Here is a 20,578-nt window from a genome sequence, read left to right on the forward strand (position 1 = left end):
ACAGTAGCTTAATAAGACGGTTTAAATGCCGATTGGAAGAGACGTGCAGGTCGCAGTAGCTTAACAAGACGGTTTAAATGCCCCTTTGACAAGTGGTGGAGGTCGCAGTATCTTAAGACTGTTTAAATGCCCATTGGAAGAGAGTTGGAGATCACAGTAGCTTAACAAGACAGTTTAAATGCCCCTTGGAAGAGACATGCAGGTCGCAGAAGCTTAACAAGAAGGTTTAAATGCCCCTTGGAAGAGAATTGCAGGTCGCAGTATCTTAACAAGACCGTTTAAATGCCCCTTGGAAGAGACGTGCAGGTCGCAGTAGCTTAACAAAGCGTTTTAAATACCCCTTGGAAGAGACGTGCATTTCGCAGTCAGTAGCTTAGCAAGACGGTTTAAATGCCCCTTGGAAGAGACGTGCAAGTCGCAGTAGCTTAACAAGACGGTTTAAATGCCCCTTAGAAGTGACTTGCAGGTCGCAGTAGCTTAACAAGACAGTTTAAATGCACCTTGGAAGAGACTTGCAGGTCGCAGTAGCTTAACAAGATGGTTTAAATGCCCCTTGGAAGAGCGGTGGAGGTGCAGTAGCTTAACAAGACAGTTTAAATACCCCTTTGAAAAGCAGTGGAGGTCGCAGTAGCTTAACAAGACGGTTTAAATGCCCCTTGGAAGAGAGGTGGAGGTCGCAGTAGCTTAACAAGACAGTGTAAATGCCCCTTGGAAGAGACGTGCAGGTCGCAGTAGCTTAACAAGACAGTTTAAATGCCCCTTGGAAGAGACGTGCAGGTTGCAGTATCTTAACAAGACAGTTTAAATGCCCCTTGGAAGAGACGTGCAGGTCGCAGTAGCTTAACAAGACGGTTTAAATGCCCCTTGGAAGTGCGGTGGAGGTCGCAGTAGCTTAACAAGACAGTTTAAATGCCCCTTGGAAGAGACATGCAGATCGCAGAAGCTTAAAAAGATGGTTTAAATGCCCCTTGGAAGAGAATTGCAGGTCGCAGTAGCTTAACAAAGAGTTTTAAATGCCCTTGGAAGAGACGTGCATGTCGCAGTAGCTTAGCAAGACGGGTTAAATGCCCCTTGGAAAAGTGGTGGAGGTTACAGTAGCTTAACAAGACGGTTTAAATGCCCCTTGGAAGAGACGTGCAAGTCGCAGTAGCTTAACAAGACGGTTTAAATGCCCCTTAGAAGTGACGTGCAGGTCGCAGTAGCTTAACAAGACAGTTTAAAGGACCCTTGGAAGAGACTTGCAGGTCGCAGTAGCTTAACAAGATGGTTTAAATGCCCCTTGGAAGAGCGGTGGAGGTCGCAGTAGCTTAACAAGACAGTTTAAATGCCCCTTGGAAGAGAGGTGGAGGTCGCAGTAGCTTAACAAGACAGTTTAAATGCCCCTTGGAATAAAAATAAACGTGCAGGTCGCAGTAGCTTAATAAGACGGTTTAAATGCCCCTTGGAAGAGACGTGCAGGTCGCAGTAGCTTAACAAGACAGTTTAAATGCCCCTTGGAAGAGACGTGCAGGTCGCAGTAGCTTAACAAGACGGTTTAAATGCCACTTGGAAGAGACGTGCAGGACGCAGTAGCTTAACAAGACGGTTTAAATGCCCCTTGGAAGTGCGGTGGAGGTCGCAGTAGCTTAACAAGACGGTTTAAATGCCCATTGGAAGAGACTTGCAGGTCGCAGTAGCTTAACAAGACGGTTTAAATGCCCCTTGGAAGAGCAGTGGAGGTCGCAGTAGCTTAACAAGATGGTTTAAAGGCCCCTTGGAAGAGCGGTGGAGGTCGCAGTAGCTTAACAAGATGGTTTAAAGGCCCCTTGGAAGAGACGTGCAGGTCGCAGAAGCTTAACAAGACCGTTTAAATGCCCCTTGGAAGAGACGTGCAGGTCGCAGAAGCTTAACAAGACCGTTTAAATGCCCCTTGGAAGAGACGTGAAGGTCGCAGTAGCTTAACAAAGCGTTTTAAATGCCCATTGGAAGAGACGTGCATTTCGCAGTCAGTAGCTTGGCAAGACGGTTTAAATGCCCCTTGGAAGAGACGTGCAAGTCGCAGTAGCTTAACAAGACGGTTTAAATGCCCCTTAGAAGTGACTTGCAGGTCGCAGTAGCTTAACAAGACAGTTTAAATGCACCTTTGAAAAGCGGTGGAGGTCGCAGTAGCTTAACAAGACGGTTCAAATGCCCCTTGGAAGAGAGGTGGAGGTCGCAGTAGCTTAACAAGACAGTGTAAATGCCAATTGGAAGAGACGTGCAGGTCGCAGTAGCTTAACAAGACAGTTTAAATGCCCCTTGGAAGAGACGTGCAGGTTGCAGTATCTTAACAAGACAGTTTAAATGCCCCTTGGAAGAGACGTGCAGGTCGCAGTAGCTTAACAAGACGGTTTAAATGTCCCTTGGAAGTGCGGTGGAGGTCGCAGCAGCTTAACAAGACAGTTTAAATGCCCCTTGGGAGAGACATGCAGATCGCAGAAGCTTAACAAGATGGTTTAAATGCCCCTTGGAAGAGAATTGCAGTTCGCAGTAGCTTAACAAGACGGTTTAAATGCTCCTTGGAAGAGACGTGCAGGTCGCAGTAGCTTAACAAAGAGTTTTAAATGCCCTTGGAAGAGACGTGCATGTCGCAGTAGCTTAGCAAGACGGGTTAAATGCCCCTTGGAAAAGTGGTGGAGGTTACAGTAGCTTAACAAGACGGTTTAAATGCCCCTTGGAAGAAACGTGCAAGTCGCGGTAGCTTAACAAGACGGTTTAAATGCCCCTTGGAAGAGACTTGCAGGTCGCAGTAGCTTAACAAGATGGTTTAAATGCCCCTTGGAAGAGCGGTGGAGGTCGCAGTAGCTTAACAAGACAGTTTAAATGCCCCTTGGAAGAGAGGTGGAGGTCGCAGTAGCTTAACAAGACAGTTTAAATGCCCCTTGGAATAAACGTGCAGGTCGCAGTAGCTTAATAAGACGGTTTAAATGCCCCTTGGAAGAGACGTGCAGGTCGCAGTAGCTTAACAAGACAGTTTAAATGCCCCTTGGAAGAGACGTGCAGGTCGCAGTAGCTTAACAAGACGGTTTAAATGCCACTTGGAAGAGACGTGCAGGACGCAGTAGCTTAACAAGACGGTTTAAATGCCCCTTGGAAGTGCGGTGGAGGTCGCAGTAGCTTAACAAGACGGTTTAAATGCCCATTGGAAGAGACTTGCAGGTCGCAGTAGCTTAACAAGACGGTTTAAATGCCCCTTGGAAGAGCGTTGGAGGTCGCAGTAGCTTAACAAGATGGTTTAAAGGCCCCTTGGAAGAGACGTGCAGGTCGCAGTAGCTTAACAAGACGGTTTAAATGTCCCTTGGAAGAGACGTGCAGGTCGCAGTAGATTAACAAGACCGTTTAAATGCCCCTTGGAAGAGACGTGAAGGTCGCAGTAGCTTAACACAGCGTTTTAAATGCCCCTTGGAAGAGACGTGCATTTTGCAGTCAGTAGCTTAGCAAGACGGTTTAAATGCCCCTTGGAAGAGACGTGCAAGTCGCAGTAGCTTAACAAGACGGTTTAAATGCCCCTTAGAAGTGACTTGCAGGTCGCAGTAGCTTAACAAGACAGTTTAAATGCACCTTGGAAGAGACGTGCAGGTAGCAGTAGCTTAACAAGATGGTTTAAATGCCCCTTGGAAGAGCGGTGGAGGTGCAGTAGCTTAACAAGTCAGTTTAAATACCCCTTTGAAAAGCGGTGGAGGTCGCAGTAGCTTAACAAGACGGTTTAAATGCCCCTTGGAAGAGAGGTGGAGGTCGCAGTAGCTTAACAAGACAGTGTAAATGCCCCTTGGAAGAGACGTGCAGGTCGCAGTAGCTTAACAAGACAGTTTAAATGCCCCTTGGAAGAGACGTGGAGGTTGCAGTATCTTAACAAGAAAGTTTAAATGCCCCTTGGAAGAGACGTGCAGGTCGCAGTAGCTTAACAAGACGGTTTAAATGCCCCTTGGAAGTGCGGTGGAGGTCGCAGCAGCTTAACAAGACAGTTTAAATGCCCCTTGGGAGAGACATGCAGATCGCAGAAGCTTAACAAGATGGTTTAAATGCCCCTTGGAAGAGAATTGCAGGTCGCAGTAGCTTAACAAGACGGTTTAAATGCTCCTTGGAAGAGACGTGCAGGTCGCAGTAGCTTAACAAAGAGTTTTAAATGCCCTTGGAAGAGACGTGCATGTCGCAGTAGCTTAGCAAGACGGGTTAAATGCCCCTTGGAAAAGTGGTGGAGGTTACAGTAGCTTAACAAGACGGTTTAAATGCCCCTTGGAAGAAACGTGCAAGTCGCAGTAGCTTAACAAGACGTTTTAAATGCCCCTTAGAAGTGACGTGCAGGTCGCAGTAGCTTAACAAGACAGTTTAAATGCCCCTTGGAAGAGACTTGCAGGTCGCAGTAGCTTAACAAGATGGTTTAAATGCCCCTTGGAAGAGCGGTGGAGGTCGCAGTAGCTTAACAAGACAGTTTAAATGCCCCTTGGAAGAGAGGTGGAGGTCGCAGTAGCTTAACAAGACAGTTTAAATGCCCCTTGGAATAAACGTGCAGGTCGCAGTAGCTTAATAAGACGGTTTAAATGCCCCTTGGAAGAGACGTGCATTTCGCAGTCAGTAGCTTAGCAAGACGGTTTAAATGCCCCTTGGAAGAGACGTGCAAGTCGCAGTAGCTTAACAAGACGGTTTAAATGCCCCTTAGAAGTGACTTGCAGGTCGCAGTAGCTTAACAAGACAGTTTAAATGCACCTTGGAAGAGACGTGCAGGTAGCAGTAGCTTAACAAGATGGTTTAAATGCCCCTTGGAAGAGCGGTGGAGGTGCAGTAGCTTAACAAGTCAGTTTAAATACCCCTTTGAAAAGCGGTGGAGGTCGCAGTAGCTTAACAAGACGGTTTAAACGCCCCTTGGAAGAGAGGTGGAGGTCGCAGTAGCTTAACAAGACAGTGTAAATGCCCCTTGGAAGAGACGTGCAGGTCGCAGTAGCTTAACAAGACAGTTTAAATGCCCCTTGGAAGAGACGTGCAGGTTGCAGTATCTTAACAAGACAGTTTAAATGCCCCTTGGAAGAGACGTGCAGGTCGCAGTAGCTTAACAAGACGGTTTAAATGCCCCTTGGAAGTGCGGTGGAGGTCGCAGCAGCTTAACAAGACAGTTTAAATGCCCCTTGGGAGAGACATGCAGATCGCAGAAGCTTAACAAGATGGTTTAAATGCCCCTTGGAAGAGAATTGCAGGTCGCAGTAGCTTAACAAGACGGTTTAAATGCTCCTTGGAAGAGACGTGCAGGTCGCGGTAGCTTAACAAAGAGTTTTAAATGCCCTTGGAAGAGACGTGCATGTCGCAGTAGCTTAGCAAGACGGGTTAAATGCCCCTTGGAAAAGTGGTGGAGGTTACAGTAGCTTAACAAGACGGTTTAAATGCCCCTTGGAAGAAACGTGCAAGTCGCAGTAGCTTAACAAGACGGTTTAAATACCCCTTAGAAGTGACGTGCAGGTCGCAGTAGCTTAACAAGACAGTTTAAATGCCCCTTGGAAGAGACTTGCAGGTCGCAGTAGCTTAACAAGATGGTTTAAATGCCCCTTGGAAGAGCGGTGGAGGTCGCAGTAGCTTAACAAGACAGTTTAAATGCCCCTTGGAAGAGAGGTGGAGGTCGCAGTAGCTTAACAAGACAGTTTAAATGCCCCTTGGAATAAATGTGCAGGTCGCAGTAGCTTAATAAGACGGTTTAAATGCCCCTTGGAAGAGACGTGCAGGTCGCAGTAGCTTAACAAGACAGTTTAAATGCCCCTTGGAAGAGACGTGCAGGTCGCAGTAGCTTAACAAGACGGTTTAAATGCCACTTGGAAGAGACGTGCAGGACGCAGTAGCTTAACAAGACGGTTTAAATGCCCCTTGGAAGTGCGGTGGAGGTCGCAGTAGCTTAACAAGATGGTTTAAATGTCCATTGGAAGAGACTTGCAGGTCGCAGTAGCTTAACAAGACGGTTTAAATGCCCCTTGGAAGAGCGTTGGAGGTCGCAGTAGCTTAACAAGATGGTTTAAAGGCCCCTTGGAAGAGACGTGCAGGTCGCAGTAGCTTAACAAGACGGTTTAAATGTCCCTTGGAAGAGACGTGCAGGTCGCAGTAGATTAACAAGACAGTTTAAATGCCCCATGGAAGAGACGGGCAGGTCGCAGTAGCTTAATAAGACGATTTAAATGCCCCTTGGAAGAGACGTGCAGATCACAGTAGCTTAACAAGACGTTTTAAATGCCACTTGGAAGAGACTTGCAGGTCGCAATAGCTTAACAAGATGGTTTAAATGCCCCTTGGAAAAGCAGTGCAGGTCGCAGTAGCTTAACAAGACGGTTTAAATTCCCATTGGAAGAGTCGTGCAGGTCGCAGTAGCTTAATAAGACGGTTTAAATGCCCCTTGTAAGAGACGTGCAGGTCGCAGTAGCTTAGCAAGACAGTTTAAATGCCCCTTGGAAGAGACGTGCAGGTCGCAGTAGCTTAACAAGAAGGTGTAAATGCCCCTTGGAAGAGACGTGCAGGTCGCAGTAGCTTAACAAGACTGTTTAAATGCCCCTTGGAAGAGCGGTGGAGGTCGCAGTAGCTTAACAAGATGGATTAAATGCCCCTTGGTAGAGACGTGCAGGTCACAGTAGCTTAACAAGACGGTTAAAATGCACTTTGGAAGAGCGGTGGAGGTCGCAGTAGCTTAACAAGATGGTTTAATGCCAATTGGAAGAGACGTGCAGGTCTCAGTAGCTTAACAAGATGGTTTAAATGCACCTTGGAGGATACGAGCATGTCGCAGTAGATTAACAAGACGGTTTAAATGCCCCTTGGTAGAGACGTGCAGGTCACAGTAGCTTAACAAGACGGTTAAAATGCACTTTGGAAGAGCAGTGGAGGTCGCAGTAGCTTAACAAGATGGTATAATGCCAATTGGAAGAGACGTGCAGTTCGCAGTAGCTTAACAAGACGGTTTAAATGCACCTTGGAGGAGACGAGCATGTCGCAGTAGATTAACAAGACGGTTTAAATGCCCCTTGGTAGAGACGTGCAGGTCGCAGTAGCTAAACAAGAGGGTTTAAATGCCCCTTGGAAGAGCGGTGGAGGTCGAAGTAGCTTAACAAGACGATTTAATTGCCCATTGGAATAGACGTGCAGGTCACAGTAGCTTAATAAGACGGTTTAAATGCCGCTTGCAAGAGACGTGCAGGTCGCAGTAGCTTAACAAGACGGTTTAAATGCCCCTTTGACAAGCGGTGGAGGTCGCAGTATCTTAAGACGGTTTAAATGCCCATTGGAAGAGAGGTGGAGGTCACAGTAGCTTAACAAGACAGTTTAAATGCCCCTTGGAAGAGACATGCAGGTCGCAGAAGCTTAACAAGAAGGTTGAAATGCCCCTTGGAAAAGAATTGCAGGTCGCAGTAGCTTAACAAGACCGTTTAAATGCCCCTTGGAAGAGACGTGCAGGTCGCAGTAGCTTAACAAAGCGTTTTAAATGCCCCTTGGAAGAGACGTGCATTTCGCAGTCAGTAGCTTAGCAAGACGGTTTAAATGCCCCTTGGAAGAGACGTGCAAGTCGCAGTAGCTTAACAAGACGGTTTAAATGCCCCTTAGAAGTGACTTGCAGGTCGCAGTAGCTTAACAAGACAGTTTAAATGCACCTTGGAAGAGACGTGCAGGTCGCAGTAGCTTAACAAGATGGTTTAAATGCCCCTTGGAAGAGCGGTGGAGGTGCAGTAGCTTAACAAGACAGTTTAAATACCCCTTTGAAAAGCGGTGGAGGTCGCAGTAGCTTAACAAGACGGTTTAAATGCCCCTTGGAAGAGAGGTGGAGTTCGCAGTAGCTTAACAAGACAGTTTAAATGCCCCTTGGAAGAGACGTGCAGGTCGCAGTAGCTTAACAAGACAGTTTAAATGCCCCTTGGAAGAGACGTGCAGGTTGCAGTATCTTAACAAGACAGTTTAAATGCCCCTTGGAAGAGACGTGCAGGTCGCAGTAGCTTAACAAGACGGTTTAAATGCCCCTTGGAAGTGCGGTGGAGGTCGCAGTTGCTTAACAAGACAGTTTAAATGCCCCTTGGAAGAGACATGCAGATCGCAGAAGCTTAACAAGATGGTTTAAATGCCCCTTGGAAGAGAATTGCAGGTCGCAGTAGCTTAACAAGACGGTTTAAATGCTCCTTGGAAGAGACGTGCAGGTCGCAGTAGCTTAACAAAGAGTTTTAAATGCCCTTGGAAGAGACGTGCATGTCGCAGTAGCTTAGCAAGACGGGTTAAATGCCCCTTGGAAGAGACGTGCAAGTCGCAGTAGCTTAACAAGACGGTTTAAATGCCCCTTAGAAGTGACGTGCAGGTCGCAGTAGCTTAACAAGACAGTTTAAATGACCCTTGGAAGAGACTTGCAGGTCGCAGTAGCTTAACAAGATGGTTTAAATGCCCCTTGGAAGAGCGGTGGAGGTCGCAGTAGCTTAACAAGACAGTTTAAATGCCCCTTGGAAGAGAGGTGGAGGTCGCAGTAGCTTAACAAGACAGTTTAAATGCCCCTTGGAATAAACGTGCAGGTCGCAGTAGCTTAATAAGATGGTTTAAATGCCCCTTGGAAGAGACGTGCAGGTCGCAGTAGCTTAACAAGACAGTTTAAATGCCCCTTGGAAGAGACGTGCAGGTCGCAGTAGCTTAACAAGACGGTTTAAATGCCACTTGGAAGAGACGTGCAGGACGCAGTATCTTAACAGGACGGTTTAAATGCCCCTTGGAAGTGCGGTGGAGGTCGCAGTTACATAACAAGACGGTTTAAATGCCCCTTGGAAGAGACTTGCAGGTCGCAGTAGCTTAACAAGACGGTTTAAATGCCCCTTGGAAGAGACGTGCATGTCGCTGTAGCTAAACAACACGGTTTAAATGCCCTTGGAAAAGTGGAGGAGGTTACAGTAGCTTAACAAGACGGTTTAAATGCCCCTTTGAAGAGACGTGCAAGTCGCAGTAGCTTAACAAGACTGTTTAAATGCCCCTGAGAAGAGACGTGCAGGTTGCAGTAGCTTAACAAGACAGTTTAAATACCCCTTGGAAGAGACGTGCAGGTCGCAGTAGCTTAACAAGATGGTTTAAATGCCCCTTGGAAGAGCGGTGGAGGTCGCAGTAGCTTAACAAGACAGTTTAAATGCCCCTTGGAAGAGACGTGCAGGTCGCAGTAGCTTAACAAGACAGTTTAAATGCCCCTTGGAAGAGGCTTGCAGATCGCAGTAGCTTACCAAGACTATTTAAATGCCCCTTGAAAGAGACATGCAGGTCGCAGTAGCTTAACAAGAAGGTTTAAATGCCCATTGGTAGAGACGTACAGGTTGCAGTAGCTTAACAAGATGCTTTAAATGCCCCTTGGAAGAGACGTGCAGGTCGCAGTAGCTTAACAAGACAGTTTAAATGCCGCTTGGAAGAGACCTGCAGGTCGCAGAAGCTTAACAAGACAGTTTAAATGCCCCTTGGAAGAGACATGCAGATCACAGTAGCTTAACAAGACCGTTTAAATGCCCCCTGCAAGAGACGTGCAGGTCGCAGTAGCTTAATAAGACGGTTTAAATGCCCCTTGGAAGAGACATGCAGGTCGCAGTAGCTTAACAAGACAGTTTAAATGCCCCTTGGAAGAGACGTGCAGATCACAGTAGCTTAACAAGACGGTTTAAATGCTGCTTGGAAGAGAATTGCAGGTCACAGTAGCTTAACAAGATGGTTTAAATGCCCCTTAGAAGAGCGGTGGAGGTCGCAGTAGCTTAACAAAGCGTTTTAAATGCCCCTTGGAAGAGACGTGCATGTCGCAGTAGCTTAACAAGACGGTTTAAATGCCCCTTGGAAAAGTGGTGGAGGTTACAGTAGCTGAACAAGACGGTTTAAATGCCCCTTGGAAGAGGCGTGCAAGTCGCAATAGCTTAACAAGACTGTTTAAATGCCCCTTAGAAGAGACGTGCAGGTCGCAGTAGCTTAACAAGACAGTTCAAGTGTCCCTTGGAAGAGACTTGCAGGTCGCAGTAGCTTAACAAGATGGTTTAAATGCCCCTTGGAAGAGGGGTGGAGGTCGCAGTAGCTTAACAAGACAGTTTAAATGCCCCTTGGAAGAGGCTTGCAGGTCGCAGTAGCTTTCCAAGACTATTTAAATGCCCTTTGGAAGAGACGTGCAGGTCGCAGTAGCTTAACAAGACAGTTTAAATGCCCCTTGGAAGAGCGGTGGAGGTCGCAGTAGCTTAACAAGACGGTTTAAATGCCCCTTGTAAGAGACATGCAGGTCGCAGTAGCATAACAAGACAGTTTAAATGCCCATTGGAAGAGACATACAGGTCGCAGTAGCTTAACAAGATGGTTTAAAGGCCCCTTGGAAGAGATGTGCAGGTCGCAGTAGCTTAACAAGACAGTTCAAAAGCCCCTTGGAAGAGACGTGCAGGTCACAGAAGCTTAACAAGACGTTTTTAATGCCCCTTGGAAGAGACGTGCAGAACACAGTAGCTTAATAAGACGGTTTAAATGACCCTTGGAAGAGACGTGCAGGTCGCAGTAGCTTAACAAGACAGTTAAAATGCTACTTGCAAGAGACTTGCAGGTCGCAGTTGCTTAACAAGAAGGTTTAAATGCCCCTTGGAAGAGCAGTGGAGGTCGCAGTAGCTTAACAAGACGGTTTAAATGTCCATTGGAAGAGACATGCAGGTCGCAGTAGCTTAATAAGACGGTTTAAATGCCCCTTGGAAGAGACGTGCAGGTTGCAGTAGCTTAACAAGACAGTTTAAATGCCCCTTGGAAGAGAAGTGCAGGTCGCAGTAGCTTAAAAAGACGGTTTAAATGCACCTTGGAAGAGACGTGCAGGTCGCAGTAGCTTAACAATGCGGTTTAAATGCCCCTTGGAAGTGCTGTGGAGGTCGCAGTAGCTTAACAAGACGGTTTAAATGCCCCTTGGAAGTGCTGTGGAGGTCGCAGTAGCTTAACAAGACAGTTTAAATGCCCCTTGGAAGAGATGTGCAGGTCGCAGTAGCTTAAAAAGATGGATTAAACGCCCCTTGGAAGTGCTGTGGAGGTCGCAGTAGCTTAACAAGACAGTTTAAATGCCCCTTGGTAGAGACGTGCAGGTCACAGTAGCTTAACAAGACGGTTAAAATGCACTTTGGAAGAGCGGTGGAGGTCGCAGTAGCTTAACAAGATGGTTTAAATGCCCCTTGGAGGAGACGTGCATGTCGCAGTAGATTAACAAGACGGTTTAAATGCCCCTTGGTAGAGACGTGCAGGTCGCAGTAGCTAAACAATAGGGTTTAAATGCCCCTTGGAAGAGCGGTGGAGGTCGAAATAGCTTAACAAGACGATTTACTTGCCCCTTGGAATAGACGTGCAGGTCACAGTAGCAAAATAAGACGGTTTAAATGCCCCTTGGAAGAGACGTGCAGGTCGCAGTAGCTTAACAAGACGGTTTAAATGCCCCTTGGAAGAGACGTGCAGGTCGCAGTAGCTTAACAAGACGGTTTAAATGCCCCTTGGAAGAGACGTGCAGGTCGCAGTAGCTTAACAAAGCATTTTAAATGCCCCTTGGAAGAGACGTGCATTTCGCAGTAGCTTAGCAAGACGGTTTAAATGCCCCTTGGAAGAGACGTGCAAGTCGCAGTAGCTTAACAAGACGGTTTAAATGCCCCTTAGAAGTGACGTGCAGGTCGCAGTAGCTTAATAAGACAGTTTAAATGCCCCTTGGAAGAGACGTGCAGGTCGCAGTAGCTTAACAAGATGGTTTAAATGCCCCTTGGAAGAGCGGTGGAGGTGCAGTAGCTTAACAAGACAGTTTAAATGCCCCTTGGAAGAGACGTGCAGGTCGCAGTAGCTTAACAACACAGTTTAAATGCCTCTTTAAAGAGACGTGCAGGTCGCAGTAGCTTAACAAGACGGTTTAAATGCCACTTGGAAGAGACGTGCAAGTCGCAGTAGCTTAACAAGACAGTTTAAATGCCCCTTGGAAGTGCGGTGGAGGTCGCAGTAGCTTAACAAGACAGTTTAAATGCCCCTTGGAAGAGACATGCAGGTCGCAGAAGCTTAACAAGACTGTTTAAATGCCCCTTGGAAAAGTGGTGGAGGTTACAGTAGCTTAACAAGACGGTTTAAATGCCCCTTGGAAGAGACGTCCAGGTCGCAGTAGCTTAACAAGACTGTTAAAATGCCCCTTAGAAGAGACGTGCAGGTCGCAGTAGCTTAACAAGACAGTTTAAATGCCCCTTGGAAGAGACGTGCAGGTCGCAGTAGCTTAACAAGATGGCTTAAATGCCCCTTGGAAGAGCGGTGGAGGTAGCAGTAGCTTAACAAGACTGTTTAAATGCCCCTTGGAAAAGTGGTGGAGGTTACAGTAGCTAAACAAGACGGTTTAAATGCCCCTTGGAAGAGACGTCCAAGTCGCAGTAGCTTAACAAGACTGTTTAAATGCCCCTTAGAAGAGACGTGCAGGTCGCAGTAGCTTAACAAGACAGTTTAAATGCACCTTGGAAGAGACGTGCAGGTCGCAGTAGCTTAACAAGATGGCTTAAATGCCCCTTGCAAGAGCGGTGGAGGTAGCAGTAGCTTAACAAGACAGTTTAAATGCCCCTTGGAGGAGACGTGCAGATCACAGTAGCTTAACAAGACGGTTTAAATGCCACTTGGAAGAAACTTGCATGTCGCAGTAGCTTAACAAGATGGCTTAAATGCCCCTTGGAAAAGCGGTGGAGGTCGCAGTAGCTTAAGAAAGCGTTTTAAATGCCCCTTGGAAGAGACGTGCATGTCGCAGTAGCTTAACAAGACGGTTTAAATGCCCCTTGGAAAAGTGGTGGAGGTTACAGTAGCTTAACAAGACGGTTTAAATGCCCCTTGGAAGATACGTCCAAGTCGCAGTAGCTTAACAAGACTGTTTAAATGCCCCTTAGAAGAGACGTGCAGGTCGCAGTAGCTTAACAAGACAGTTTAAATGCCCCTTGGAAGAGACGTGCAGGTCGCAGTAGCTTAAAAAGATGGCTTAAATGCCCCTTGGAAGAGTGGTGGAGGTAGCAGTAGCTTAACAAGACAGTTTAAATGCCCCTTGGAGGAGACGTGCAGGTCGCAGTGGCTTAACAAGATGGTTTAAATGCCCCTTGGAAGAGCGGTGGAGGTCGCAGTAGCTTAACAAGATGGTTTAATGGCCCCTTGGAAGAGACGTGCACGTCGCAGTAGCTTAACAAGACAGTTTAAATGCCCCTTGGAAGAGACGTGCAGGTCGCAGAAGCTTAACAAGACAGTTTAAATGCCCCTTGGAAGAGACGTGCAGATCACAGTAGATTAACAAGACGGTTTAAATGCCTCTTGCAAGAGACGTGCAGGTCGCAGTAGCTTAATAAGACGGTTCAAATGCCCCTTGGAAGAGACGTGCAGGTCGCAGTAGATTAACAGGACAGTTTAAATGCCCCTTAGAAGAGACGTGCAGGTCGCAGTAGCTTAACAAGACAGTTTAAATGTCCCTTGGAAGAGACGTGCAGGTCGCAGTAGCTTAACAAGATGGTTTAAATGCCCCTTGGAAGAGGGGTGGAGGTCGCAGTAGCTTAACAAGACAGTTTAAATGCCCCTTGGAAGAGACGTGCAGGTCGCAGTAGCTTAACAAGACAGTTTAAATGCCCCTTGGAAGAGCGGTGGAGGTCGCAGTAGCTTAACAAGACGGTTTAAATGCCCCTTGTAAGAGACATGCAGGTCGCAGTAGCATAACAAGACAGTTTAAATGCCCATTGGAAGAGACGTACAGGTCGCAGTAGCTTAACAAGATGGTTTAAAGGCCCCTTGGAAGAGATGTGCAGGTCGCAGTAGCTTAAGAAAACAGTTCAAAAGCCCCTTGGAAGAGACGTGCAGGTCACAGAAGCTTAACAAGACGTTTTAAATGCCCCTTGGAAGAGACGTGCAGAACACAGTAGCTTAATAAGACGGTTTAAATGCCCCTTGGAAGAGACGTGCAGGTCGCAGTAGCTTAACAAGACAGTTTAAATGCTACTTGGAAGAGACTTGCAGGTCGCAGTAGCTTAACAAGATGGTTTAAATGCCCCTTGGAAGAGCGGTGGAGGTCGCAGTAGCTTAACAAGACGGTTTAAATGCCCATTGGAAGAGACATGCAGTTCGCAGTAGCTTAACAAGACAGTTTAAATGCCCCTTGGAAGAGACGTGCAGGTCGCAGTAGCTTAAAAAGACGGTTTAAATGCACCTTGGAAGAGACGTGCAGGTCGCAGTAGCTTAACAATGCGGTTTAAATGCCCCTTGGAAGTGCTGTGGAGGTCGCAGTAGCTTAACAAGACGGTTTAAATGCCCCTTGGAAGTGCTGTGGAGGTCGCAGTAGCTTAACAAGACAGTTTAAATGCCCCTTGGTAGAGACGTGCAGGTCACAGTAGCTTAACAAGACGGTTAAAATGCACTTTGGAAGAGCGGTGGAGGTCGCAGTAGCTTAACAAGATGGTTTAAATGCCCCTTGGAGGAGACGTGCATGTCGCAGTAGATTAACAAGACGGTTTAAATGCCCCTTGGTAGAGACGTGCAGGTCGCAGTAGCTAAACAATAGGGTTTAAATGCCCCTTGGAAGTGCGGTGGAGGTCGAAGTAGCTTAACAAGACGATTTACTTGCCCCTTGGAATAGACGTGCAGGTCACAGTAGCTTAATAAGACGGTTTAAATGCCCCTTGGAAGAGACGGGCAGGTCGCAGTAGCTTAACAAGACGGTTTAAATGCCCCTTGGAAGAGACGTGCAGGTCGCAGTAGCTTAAAAAGACGGTTTAAATGCCCCTTGGAAGAGACGTGCAGGTCGCAGTAGCTTAACAAAGCATTTTAAATGCCCCTTGGAAGAGACGTGCATTTCGCAGTAGCTTAGCAAGATGGTTTAAATGCCCCTTGGAAGAAACGTGCAAGTTGCAGTAGCTTAACAAGATGGTTTAAATGCCCCTTAGAAGTGACGTGCAGGTCGCAGTAGCTTAACAAGACAGTTTAAATGCCCCTTGGAAGAGACGTGCAGGTCGCAGTAGCTTAACAAGATGGTTTAAATGCCCCTTGGAAGAGCGGTGGAGGTGCAGTAGCTTAACAAGACAGTTTAAATGCCCCTTGGAAGAGACGTGCAGGTCGCAGTAGCTTAACAAGACAGTTTAAATGCCCCTTGGAAGAGACGTGCAGGTCGCAGTAGCTTAACAAGACGGTTTAAATGCCACTTGGAAGAGACGTGCAAGTCGCAGTAGCTTAACAAGACAGTTTAAATGCCCCTTGGAAGTGCGGTGGAGGTCGCAGTAGCTTAACAAGACAGTTTAAATGCCCCTTGGAAGAGACATGCAGGTCGCAGAAGCTTAACAAGACGGTTTAAATGCCCCTTGGAAAAGTGCTGGCGGTTACATTAGCTTAACAAGACGGATTAAATGCCCCTTGGAAGAGACGTCCAAGTCGCAGTAGCTTAACAAAACTGTTTAAATGCCCCTTAGAAGAGACGTGCAGGTCGCAGTAGCTTAACAAGACAGTTTAAATGCCCCTTGGAAGAGACGTGCAGGTCGCAGTAGCTTAACAAGATGGCTTAAATGCCCCTTGGAAGAGCGGTGGAGGTAGCAGTAGCTTAACAAGACAGTTTAAATGCCCCTTGGAGTAGACGTGCAGATCACAGTAGCTTAACAAGACGGTTTAAATGCCACTTGGAAGAAACTTGCATGTCGCAGTAGCTTAACAAGATGGCTTAAATGCCCCTTGGAAAAGCGGTGGAGGTCGCAGTAGCTTAAGAAAGCGTTTTAAATGCCCCTTGGAAGAGACGTGCATGTCGCAGTAGCTTAACAAGACGGTTTAAATGCCCCTTGGAAAAGTGGTGGAGGTTACAGTAGCTTAACAAGACGGTTTAAATGCCCCTTGGAAGAGACGTCCAAGTCGCAGTAGCTTAACAAGACTGTTTAAATGCCCCTTAGAAGAGACGTGCAGGTCGCAGTAGCTTAACAAGACAGTTTAAATGCCCCTTGGAAGAGACGTGCAGGTCGAAGTAGCTTAACAAAATGGCTTAAATGCCGCTTGGAAGAGCGGTGGAGGTAGCAGTAGCTTAACAAGACAGTTTAAATGCCCCTTGGAGGAGAAGTGCAGGTCGCAGTAGCTTAACAAGATGGTTTAAATGCCCCTTGGAAGAGCGGTGGAGGTCGCAGTAGCTTAACTAGATGGTTTAATGGCCCCTTGGAAGAGACGTGCACGTCGCAGTAGATTAACAAGACAGTTTAAATGCCCCTTGGAAGAGACGTGCAGGTCGCAGAAGCTTAACAAGACAGTTTAAATGCCCCTTGGAAGAGACGTGCAGATCACAGTAGCTTAACAAGACGGTTTAAATGCCTCTTGCAAGAGACGTGCAGGTCGCAGTAGCTTAATAAGACGGTTCAAATGCCCCTTGGAAGAGATGTGCAGGTCGCAGTAGATTAACAGGACAGTTTAAACGCCCCTTGGAAGAGACGTGCAAGTCACAGTAGCTTAATAAGACAGTTTAAATGCCCCTTGGAAGAGACGTGCAGGTCGCAGTAGCTTAACAAGACAGTTTAAATGCCCCTTGGAAGAGACGTGCAGATCACAGTAGCTTAACAAGACGGTTTAAATGCCACTTGAAGGAGACTTGCAGGTCGCAGTAGCTTAACAAGATGGTTTAAATGCCCCTTGGAAGAGCAGTGGAGGTCGCAGTAGCTTAACAAGACGGTTTAAATGCCCATTGGAAGACACGTGCAGGTCGCAGTAGCTTAATAAGACGGTTTAAATGCCCCTTGGAAGAGAGTTGCAGGTCGCAGTAGCTTAACAAGACAGTTTAAATGCCCCTTGGAGGAGACGTGCAGATCACAGTAGCTTAACAAGACGGTTTAATTGCCACTTGGAAGAAACTTGCATGTCGCAGTAGCTGAACAAGATGGCTTAAATGCCCCTTGGAAGAGCGGTGGAGGTCGCAGTAGCTTAAGAAAGCATTTTAAATGCCCCTTGGAAGAGACGGGCATGTCGCAGTAGCTTAACAAGACGGTTTAAATGCCCCTTGGAAAAGTGGTGGAGGTTACAGTAGCTTAACAAGACGGTTTAAATGCCCCTTGGAAGAGACGTCCAAGTCGCAGTAGCTTAACAAGACTGTTTAAATGCCCCTTAGAAGAGACGTGCAGGTCGCAGTAGCTTAACAAGACAGTTTAAATGCCCCTTGGAAGAGACGTGCAGGTCGCAGTAGCTTAACAAGATGGCTTAAATGCCCCTTGGAAGAGCGGTGGAGGTAGCAGTAGCTTAACAAGACAGTTTAAATGCCCCTTGGAGGAGACGTGCAGGTCGCAGTAGCTTAACAAGATGGTTTAAATGCCCCTTCGAAGAGCGGTGGAGGTCGCAGTAGCTTAACAAGATGGTTTAATGGCCCCTTGGAAGAGACGTGCACGTCGCAGTAGCTTAACAAGACAGTTTAAATGCCCCTTGGAAGAGACGTGCAGGTCGCAGAAGCTTAACAAGACAGTTTAAATGCCCCTTGGAAGAGACGTGCAGATCACAGTAGCTTAACAAGACGGTTTAAATGCCTCTTGCAAGAGACGTGCAGGTCGCAGTAGCTTAATAAGACGGTTCAAATGCCCCTTGGAAGAGACGTGCAGGTCGCAGTAGATTAACAGGACAGTTTAAATGCCCCTTGGAAGAGACGTGCAAGTCGCAGTAGCTTAATAAGACGGTTTAAATGCCCCTTGGAAGAGACGTACAGGTCGCAGTAGCTTAACAAGACAGTTTAAATGCCCCTTGGAAGAGACGTGCAGATCACAGTAGCTTAATAAGACGGTTTAAATGCCACTTGGAAGAGACTTGCAGGTCGCAGTAGCTTAACAAGATGGTTTAAATGCCCCTTGGAAGAGCAGTGGAGGTCGCAGTAGCTTAACAAGACGGTTTAAATGCCCATTGGAAGACACGTGCAGGTCGCAGTAGCTTAATAAGATGGTTTAAATGCCCCTTGGAAGAGAGTTGCAGGTCGCAGTAGCTTAACAAGACAGTTTAAATGCCCCTTGGAGGAGACGTACAGATCACAGTAGCTTAACAAGACGGTTTAACTGCCACTTGGAAGAAACTTGCATGTCGCAGTAGCTGAACAAGACGGCTTAAATCCCCTTGGAAGAGCGGTGGAGGTCGCAGTAGCTTAAGAAAGCGTTTTAAATGCCCCTTGGAAGAGACGTGCATGTCGCAGTAGCTTAACAAGACGGTTTAAATGCCCCTTGGAAAAGTGGTGGAGGTTACAGTAGCTTAACAAGACGGTTTAAATGCCCCTTGGAAGAGACGTCCAAGTCGCAGTGGCTTAACAAGACTGTTTAAATGCCCATTAGAAGAGACGTGCAGGTCGCAGTAGCTTAACAAGACAGTTTAAATGCCCCTTGGAAGAGACGTGCAGGTCGCAGTAGCTTAACAAGATGGCTTAAATGCCCCTTGGAAGAGCGGTGGAGGTAGCAGTAGCTTAACAAGACGGTTTAAATGCCCATTGGAAGACACGTGCAGGGCGCAGTAGCTTAATAAGACGGTTTAAATGCCCCTTGGAAGAGAGGTGCAGGTCGCAGTAGCTTAACAAGACAGTTTAAATGCCCCTTGGAAGAGACATGCAGGTCACAGTAGCTTATCAAGAAGGTTTAAATGCCCCTTGGAAGAGACGTGCAGGTCGCAGTAGCTTAACAAGACTGTTTAAATGCCCCTTGGAAGAGAGGTGGACTTCGCAGTAGCTTAACAAGACAGTTTAAATGCCCTTTGGAAGAGACGTGCAGGTCGCAGTAGCTTAACAAGATGGATTAAACGCCCCTTGGAACAGCGGTGGAGGTCGCAGTAGCTTAAGAAAACGTTTTAAATGCCCCTTGGAAGAGACGTGTAAGTCGCAGTAGCTTAACAAGAATGTTTAAATGCCCCTTAGAAGAGATGTGCAAGTCGCAGTGGCTTAACAAGACAGTTTAAATGCCCCTTGGAAGAGACGTGCAGGTCGCAGTAGCTTAACAAGATGGTTTAAATGCCCCTTGGAAGAGCGCTGGAGGTCGCAGTAGCTTAACAAGACAGTTTAAATGCCCCTTGGAAGAGACGTGCAGGTCGCAGTAGCTTAACAAGATGGTTTAAATGCCCCTTGGAAGAGCGGTGGAGGTCGCAGTAGCTTAACAAGATGGTTTAAAGGCCCCTTGGAAGAGACGTGCACGTCGCAGTAGCTTAACAAGACAGTTTAAATGCCCCTTGGAAGAGACGTGCAGGTCGCAGAAGCTTAACAAGACAGTTTAAATGCCCCTTGGAAGAGACGTGCAGATCACAGTAGCTTAACAAGACGGTTTAAATTCCTCTTGCAAGAGACGTGCAGGTCGCAGTAGCTTAATAAGACGGTTCAAATGCCCCTTGGAAGAGACGTGCAAGTCGCAGTAGCTTAATAAGACGGTTTAAATGCCCCTTGGAAGAGACGTGCAGGTCGCAGTAGCTTAACAAGACAGTTTAAATGCCCCTTGGAAGAGACGTGCAGATCACAGTAGCTTAACAAGACGGTTTAAATGCCACTTGGAAGAGACTTGCAGGTCGCAGTAGCTTAACAAGATGGTTTAAATGCCCCTTGGAAGAGCAGTGAAGGTCGCAGTAGCTTAACAAGACGGTTTAAATGCCCATTGGAAGACACGTGCAGGTCGCAGTAGCTTAATAAGACGGTTTAAATGCCCCTTGGAAGAGACGTGCAGGTCGCAGTAGCTTAACAAGACAGTTTAAATGCCCCTTGGAAGAGACGTGCAGGTCACAGTAACTTATCAAGAAGATTTAAATGCCCCTTGGAAGAGACGTGCAGGTCGCAGTAGCTTAACAAGACTGTTTAAATGCCCCTTGGAAGAGAGGTGGAGGTCGCAGTGGCTTAACAAGACAGTTTAAATGCCCTTTGGAAGAGACGTGCAGGTCGCAGTAGCTTAACAAGATGGATTAAACGCCCCTTGGAACAGCGGTGGAGGTCGCAGTAGCTTAAGAAAGCGTTTTAAATGCCCCTTGGAAGAGACGTGCAAGTCGCAGTAGCTTAACAAGAATGTTTAAATGCCCCTTAGAAGAGATGTGCAGGTCGCAGTAGCTTAACAAGACAGTTTAAATGCCCCTTGGAAGAGACGTGCAGGTCGCAGTAGCTTAACAAGATGGTTTAAATGCCCCTTGGAAGAGCGCTGGAGGTCGCAGTAGCTTAACAAAGCGTTTTAAGTGCCCCTTGGAAGAGACGTGCATGTCGCAGTAGCTAAACAAGATGGTTTAAATGCCCCTTGGAAGAGACGTGCAAGTCGCAGTAGCTTAACAAGACTGTTTAAATGCCCCTTAGAAGAGACGTGCAGGTCGCAGTAGCTTAACAATACGGTTTAAATGCCCCTTGGAAGAGACGTGCATGTCGCAGTAGCTTAACAAAGCGTTTTAAGTGCCCCTTGGAAGAGACGTGCATGTCGCAGTAGCTAAACAAGATGGTTTAAATGCCCCTTGGAAGAGACGTGCAAGTCGCAGTAGCTTAACAAGACTGTTTAAATGCCCCTTAGAAGAGACGTGCAGGTCGCAGTAGCTTAACAAGACAGTTTAAATGCCCCTTGGAAGAGACGTGCAGGTCGCAGTAGCTTAACAAGAAGGTTTAAATGCCCCT

This window comes from Phyllobates terribilis, unplaced genomic scaffold (assembly GCF_046119375.1).
Source record: "Phyllobates terribilis strain yellow unplaced genomic scaffold, ASM4611937v1 Scaffold_22__1_contigs__length_20350403, whole genome shotgun sequence".
Lineage (NCBI taxonomy): Eukaryota > Metazoa > Chordata > Amphibia > Anura > Dendrobatidae > Phyllobates > Phyllobates terribilis.